Source organism: Arachis hypogaea, chromosome 18, assembly GCF_003086295.3.
Source record: "Arachis hypogaea cultivar Tifrunner chromosome 18, arahy.Tifrunner.gnm2.J5K5, whole genome shotgun sequence".
Taxonomy (NCBI): domain Eukaryota; kingdom Viridiplantae; phylum Streptophyta; class Magnoliopsida; order Fabales; family Fabaceae; genus Arachis; species Arachis hypogaea.
Window position 1 is genome coordinate 10,624,269 of NC_092053.1, and position 7,409 is coordinate 10,631,677.

Sequence of the window (7,409 nt, forward strand, 5' to 3'; positions counted from 1 at the left end):
TGGATCGGTAACTTGCGGGTCGGGCGGATGCCGGATCGTTTGACTGGACCAATGGGGGGTGGTACTTGCAAAGACACTCCGACGCTCAAGTCAGAATGGATCTGAGAGGTATATGATGTGTGGAGTGAATGGCATACCTGAAGGGCCAGGGGCTCCCCTTTATATAGATGATGGTGATTATCTTATCTTATCTTATTCGGCTAAGATAAGAGAAGTATTTGATTGTCGGTTAGAAGCTCTAGTAGACCAGTTCTGGACTTTCCAAAAGGGTGAAGCGGGTCTGACCCGGATAACTGGATTCGAAGACCGTTTCGGGTGTGAAATCTGTAGGCCGGATCCGTAACAATATATAATAGAGAATACTTTACTTTCTGGTTTTAAATGAGTGCCAACAATTGGCTTGTACTAATTATTGTATGCTATTATACTTTAAGTTTCTAATTGTAGCAGTAGAAGTATTACTAAAAAGTGAACAAAAATGAAATGACAATAATTCTTTAGATTTTCATTCTGGAAGTGTCATCCATTGCCTGTTGATGAGTGACGTTAGTAATTTGTCCACTAATTACTATTACTTTATCCAAAGCCTCTAACCACATAGCATGTTGCATTCTATAAGGAAGCTTCACATTTCATGTCTAATACGTGCATGATATCGACCCATCATCATGAAGCACACCAATTTGATGCATTGTATGCTTGTGTAATGTAATCAACTAATCATGCAATTATTGATTAGACAGAACAACAATAATGTAACTGAAATTTTTTTTATAAAGTTATAAATAGTGATCGAAAATTACATGGAAGAGAATCCGCCGAAAGGAAATGAAAGAAAAGTATATATATACCCCGACATAAAAAATCGGCTTGAAAAGTTGAAGGCATGCAAGATTTTTCAAAAGTTCAACAAAATAATTTTCGGTACCTTCACGCAACATTATGTGTGCATTTTTGTCCATAGACTATGGTGCTGAATGCTGTATATATGCACCTATGCTTGTTCTGTATTTCAACTATGCTATCCTTTTTTTGGGTCCACTTAACTAGTGGAGAATTCACACTAATTAAGTCCCTTGACCATAAAAACAATGTCATATATTTAATTTGATGTATATTACATTTATTCACTTATATAAAATATTGTGTTAATGATAAATGGGATATGAGTTATTATTGTGTTTTAATTCACATAAAGTAAGCATCAAAGATTTTTTTTTTTTTCTAAATGGAATTAGTTTTGAGTAATAAGCAAAGATGTCTCAAAGTTGAGTGATAAATCCTGAAATTTGTATGCATCAATTATGGGGTAAGTACACAGTATTATTATGTTCACACTAAGGTCAATTTCTTTGAGCATTCATTTTATTTTCTCCTCCTTTTTGAGGAATGAGTTTTACTATTTTTCATATTTCTTTTTAAGACTTAGTCTATATTATTACATAAATAAAATTATTTAATTCAATTATTTTCTGTGAATGGTATTTTTCGTAGAAATAGTATCCTTACTCATTTCGACGATCCTCAATATAGAACACAAAATTCGGGAATTCCGAAATATAAGACTATTGGAACCCCCCTCTTTTTAAAAAAGAGGATTTAATTGAATATGAAGGAGTAAAAGAATGTAAACCAAAATACCAAATCAAAGTAGATCGATTTTTTTTCATTCCCGAAGAAGTGCATCTTTTATCCGAACCTTCTTCCATAATGGTAAGGAACAACAGTATTATTGAAACAAATACACCAATCACTTTTAATATAAGAAGTCGAGTAAGCGGATTGGTGCGAATAAAGAAGAAAAAAAAAGATTGAATTACAAATATTTTCTGGGGATATATATATATATAATTAAACAATAATAACGTAGATGTATAATAATTATTCATTTTTTAAAAGAAAAAGAAAGAGAAATAAAAACTAAAAAGTACTTAAGGATAGCAAAAATCTCCATCAAAATAACAAAAATATTTGTAAAATAATAAAAATCAGTCTAAATTAATTTAAAGTTATTTTATTTTATATTTATTAATTATTTTTAAAATAAATATATAATATTAAATGTAATAAATATATAATTTTAAATATTATATATATAAAATTATAAATATTAAATGAAATTAAATAACTTTAAATTATCTTCTCTCTGCCGTTAATACTTACGGTGATTACCCGCTATAAAGAATTTGATCAAGCTCATGGGGATCTTTCCCGTGAATAAATGGGAATGTAAGAGAGAGGAGAAAATACCTACTCTATGACAACCCACTAATATCAAATATCAATTAATTGCTATATACATATAAATTAAAAATCATACTCTAATTGGAACGGCATGCTGTGAATAGAGATGAATTTTTATATGCTTTTGTTAAATACTATTGTTCTCTTAATAAATATATTTTGAAATTTTAGTTTGTAAGTTAAATTATAGTAGATTAATTTATGTTATGTTTATTATGTTATTTTATTTTTATTTTTTTAGTTGATATTCTTGAATACCTACATATATCTTTGATTTTCACATAAATAAATAAATGAAAACTCTTAAGAAAAATGAAGACGTTTTCCTTAATTGGAATAGGAGGAGGGGAAAAAAGTACTTGCCCTTATAAAACCCCATTGCCATTCATGAAGATAATCCTTCATCTTTCCTTCTCTACCAAATAAGTAACAACAAGAAAGTGAGTCAACAAGGCAATTTCCTCCTTACTTTAGACCCTTTTTTTTTCTTTTTCTTTTCCCTCTTTAATTTAAACTTGTCAAGCCACCATGACCGGAATATCAAAAGCTCCAATAAGAATTGTCTTGTCTTCCAAGAAAACATTATGCCATAATCAAATATCCTTTAGATGAAAGGAATCAATATCAAAGGGAAATTGCAAGGCTAGTAAGCCACTTTTCTAACAAGATTTCAAATCATAGCAATGATCATAAGTTCATAAATTCCATAGCTATAATCTCCAATCACCTTCAACGATAACAATCATTCACTCTCTTAGGCCCTACATCAACATACACGTGGTCACCACATTAAATGACCAAGTAGTTGTTAAAACAATCTACCTCTCCAACTTGTCCCCAATGACAATGTTCATAGGATTTGACTTCTTTGATGTGCACAAATTAGTAAAGTACAACCATAAAAGGTTTTGTATCCCATAAAAAAAAATTGGGTACTAGAACTTTTTATGTTGTATGTTACCATCTTCTGTATTTTTAAAAAAACCCCAAGAAATTTCTTCAATTTATGGTATGTTTTCAACATAGACATAATTCAAAAAGGACTCCACAAATATAAGGTCAGAATTAGCACCACGAGAGCATAATCATCAAATAATCCCGTGACATTAAAAATTTAAATTACACAATTTTTTTTCCTTTTTAACCTTCTCCAAAAGACTCCTAATAAAAATAAACTCCTACGGGAAATAAAACAGTAAAAAGGTTGAAATATTTTCCCACAGATGAATCATTAATCATTAATACTTGTCTAAATAACAAGTAACACAGAAAAAAAAAAAAAACAGAGGAGGAACAAGCTCCCAAAGAAGGAAGAGAGAATTTAATTGTGAAGTACACTTTTTTTCCCTTCATCTGTGAGCAGTTACGAGAGTTTCAATGAAGCGCAACCCGTCGAATCTCGGCGCGAATTTCTCTGACGAAGACGAATTAGCCTTCGTGGAAGAAGAACTCTGGTGACCTCTCTCAGCCATACCGTCCTGCAAAACCCAAGAAAAAGATTAAAAATTTTCGAAAAATCCCAGATCCCCATGATTTTCTGTAACGGAATATTCAGCGAAATTGCAGAAAGAGTCAACATTTTGGAAGGAACTGTTTTGGGTTACCTGGTGGTTGTTGGAAGAGGAGACGGCGGCAGAAGCAGCGGCGACGGAGGCAGCGAAGAGGCCGGACTTCTTCATCTTGGGTTTGATGGGGGTATAGAGAAGATGAAGAAGTAGGTTGAGATTCGAGATTCGAAGAGTGTTGGTTGAGTTTTAAGGATTGCAGATCCCGCAAAGTTGTTCTTAAATTGTGGGGTGAGAATGGAGAGAGAGAAAGTGGGAACACGTAAGAGCTTTGTGTTGTTGAACGTGAGTGCCTTTGACGGCATATATATAGGTGCTACCATGTGTCACATTAACTTCTTTGTGGTAATTCGAATTTTCTAATTTTTTTTTACATTTAATTTGTAATATATATATTTAATTTTTTTTAATATTCTCCTATTGTAAATAAGAACACTCGGGTCAATAATAAAAATAAAATTAATATAAAAATATTTTTAAATAAAATTGAGTTATAACCAACAATCTTGGAATTTGGAACAATTATTTTAGAATTTAATTTTGATTATATAAAAAAAATTACATATGTATTTAATAATTTTTTATGATGTCCTTATGTTAATTTTCAAGTTAATTTATCATCATAAATTTATTAAAAATATATATAATAAAAAAATAAATAAGTAAGAGTGATATCCTCTTAATACTTAAATAATTATAAATTTAAAATATAAAAAATTTAAAATTTAAAATTTTTCTTATTTAAAAATTAAATTAACAATTAAAAAATGAATTAAGATTCCTAATTATTTTTCAATGAATAATTAAAAATTTTGTGTACTTTACTCCACAAACTTTAGAGGAGTATGCAAATTTGTTGTCTACACTTTTTTTAATTTTTTTTAATATTCTCCAAAACAAAATGCTTTACACCTCTTAAATTTTGAGGAAATTAAAACTTTTTAATTTTTTATTTAAATAAATAAAGTGTGATTTTTTACCGTATATTTATAAATAAGACCAAAAAAATATTTAAAAATTAAATATTATATCTTACACTTTCAATCTTTTAAAAAAATTTATTTCCAATTTTGAGCTACAAATAGACCTTCCTAATTTTAAAAAGGTTTAATTATTCTGTTGGTCCCTATAGTTTCACCAAATTTTTAATTAGGTCCTTATACATTTTTTCCATTCAATTGGGTCCCTACACTGCTTTTAATTTTATAATTACGTCCTTTTCATGTTAAAAATGTTAAAATTAACATAATATTTTTACCGGAATACATGCGGTCAAAGATTTAATTAAGTTTTTAATTATAAATACCTTCAATTTGCGAATAAATATTCAGTTAACTCTAATATTTTTTACACTAGGAAGGACTTAATTACAAAATTATTGTAGTGTAGGGATCCAATTGAAAGGAAAAAAAGTATAGGGACCTAATTAAAAATTTGGTGAAACTATAAGGACCAACAGAGTAATTAAACATTTTAAAAATTTAATACATTAAACTCTGTTAACCATTGATAAAATTACTAACATTAGTAATGGATTTTTTTAAATAAATAAAATAAATATTTTATTTACCAAAATATATATTTTATAGTATTTTTATCCAAATGCGCGACCTATATATACAATTCGTTTACAACGCTGTTCGGAGTTGTTTTCACCTATTTCTTCAAATTTTTTCTAACTTTTACCATCTTTTAACCATATTATCGACTTATTAGGTGAGTATGGCACATATAGATACACATGATCTAGACATTACACATGATCTAGACATTAACCGTCTGAACGTGACATAACACATCGCGAGAACAACCGACTTCGAGATTAGTGTTGTTGTCTTTGTGTTTATGTTAGAGCATATAGTTAAAGTCATAGTTAAGATTCTTTTATAGAACTAGTGTACAACACAAATTAATTGGATGAATCATGAATGTATTGTTAGAAAAAGTTGATAGCTAGAGTTTGCTTTTTAAATGTTAGTTAAATTAAGTTCTTAAGTAAATGTTATTCATTTTATTTTTTTATTAAAAGAAAGTTATTAGGTAGATGTTGGGTGATTAAGTCATTAATTATTTAAGTAAACGTCATTATTTAAATTAATTTATTAAGTATATGTTTATTAATGTAGTTATTAATTAATTAGATGTTTATTAATTTAGTACTTAATTATTTTAGTCAATATGTTTAATCAAATTATTTGTTAACTACATGTTTAATAATGTAGTAATTAATTAATTAAGTAAATATTTTTATTTAAGTTAATTTACTAAGTAAATATTTCTACTCATTTGTTAAATTTATTTCTATTTATTTATTAATTTAGTTATTAATTAACTAGATATTTATTAATTTAGTAATTAATTATTTAATACAATTTTTGTTACTTAAATTAAGTTATTTGTTAACTACATGTTTATTAATAAAGTTATTAATTAATTACGTAAATATTTTTATTTAAGTTAATTTATTAAGTACGTGTTTTCACTTATTTGTTAAGTTTGTTTCTACTTATCAGTTAAATTAATTTCTTATGTAAATATTTATCGGGAGTTTTTTTTCAGCTAATTTTGATAACTTTATAACTTTATAGATTTTTTATTCAGCTTTTTTTTTTAATCAGAGGCATCGCCTGCCTCTCTCTAGACGAGTGAGTCACACACTTATCCCAATGGACACCATTCTCTCTAGACGAATGATACAGTACTTCTCAGAAATTTTGTATTTGACAAATTTCTAATCACGATATTCGTGGAGCGTTGGTGTCCTAACACGCACACTTTTCATCTGCCATAGGGTGAGTGCACCATCACTTTGCAGGATTTTGAGTACCACCTCGGGTTACGCAGGCATGGAGAGCCAGTAAGTGAGTACTTCTGTGATTTCCACACATGATACGGGATCGAGCTTTAGGAGTTGGTGGAGCGGCTACTTGGTGCCAGGCCTCCTGTGTTCAGTAGCAGGGTGCACAGAGAAAGGAGTCTTTCTCCCTTAAGCTAACATGGTTTCGGGAGTGACTCCAGCAGATGTCCGTTTTCGATGATAAATGAGAATATAGAACACAGTTAAACTTGAACTTACCAATATTTGAGATTCTATCGGAGAGCAATACGGAGACTCCAAGGGCAATCTGCTTCATATTATCGGCAATGCACGTGGTACTTTAATCGGTCCGACTCCACGATTCGGTACTCAACACTTCTGCGAATGCTATAATTCTTCACACCCTGCATTACTGCATCTCTGCTTTTGAATCGGTGGCCAACCCGAAACTTCACATCATCGTCTAAGTTGTAATCGTCTTCACCCGTGTTAGAAAATAGATTTTTCTCTTACATCGCGTCCAGATCCAATGTATGATAGTGATTGGGTACAGATGACAAGGCCGGAATTGAGTGCGGGACAGCCAGAAGATACCAACGTGATGGCTCGACCGGAGTCTCTGGTACAAACTCCTCCTCCTCATCATCTTCAGAAGAACCGCTCTCGTTGCTATCCGCAACATACTCCTAGTCAGAGCCCTCACCGTCAACGTCCATGTCTTCTACTGGACTAACAACGTGTAGCAGTGGTGGTGCGAGAGGTGGGTCATCCTGCATAAAGTC